At 45.6% G+C, this 860-nt stretch overlaps 1 pseudogene; it reads left to right on the top strand.

Annotated features, from left to right (window-relative positions):
* Positions 1 to 305: 305 nt before the first annotated feature.
* LOC136163681 (small ribosomal subunit protein uS10-like) lies at positions 306 to 655 on the top strand (annotated as a pseudogene).
* Positions 656 to 860: the final 205 nt, after the last annotated feature.

The raw sequence follows: 860 nt of genomic DNA on the forward strand, positions 1-860 counted from the left end.
TGCCCATCAATACCAGCAAGTCAATCATTCTCTCCCCTCTCTATCTGCTGTCACTACCTAGCCAGGTTTGGCTCCAGGTTCCAGAATTCCCCCCCTAGTCTATCCAAGTGATTATTATTGACTATCTGTGCAAGTTTTCAGAAATCTCAGGCCATGGTCAAATTTTCTTTGTTAGAAATCCCATACGCTTTGAGGAAGACGCAGACACCGCTACAGCAGAGCCCTCTGCCACCCACTCCTGCTCCTGACTCCCCACTCTTCGCTCTTGCTGAGGAGCAAGTCGGTCAGGAAGCCACACCACAGCCATGGCCTTTAAAGACACTGATAATACTCTGCTGGAGCCAAAGATGGAGGATCACCCTCACCAGCCGCAATGTGAAGTCTCTGAAGAAGGTATGTGCTGACCTGATGAGAGGCGGGAAGGAAAAGGATATGAAAGTGAAAGGACCTGATCAGACTCTGAGGCCCACCAAGACTGAGAATAACTGCGACGAAAACTCCTTGAGGTGAAGGTTCTAAGACTTGGGATCAATTCCAGATGAGGATCCATGAGCGACTCATTGACCTGCAGAGTCCTTCTCATATTGTCAAGCAGATCACTTCCATCAGTACTGAGCCAGGAGTCAAGGTGGAAGTCACCACTGCCAATGCCTAAGTCAACCTTTTTAATAAACTGATACTCAGTTGTTAAAAAGAAAAAAGAAATCCCATAGCACCAGTTGTCTGCATCACTCATTTCACCTGTTATGCCTAGATCTGTTAACAACATCCTATCTCACCAGCAAGATTGTAAATTAATATTACTGAGTATTCATGGGTTAAATAATCACATAGGCCCTAACTATGGAAGACACAAAACA

Source organism: Muntiacus reevesi, chromosome 1 (assembly GCF_963930625.1).
Source record: "Muntiacus reevesi chromosome 1, mMunRee1.1, whole genome shotgun sequence".
Classification (NCBI taxonomy): domain Eukaryota; kingdom Metazoa; phylum Chordata; class Mammalia; order Artiodactyla; family Cervidae; genus Muntiacus; species Muntiacus reevesi.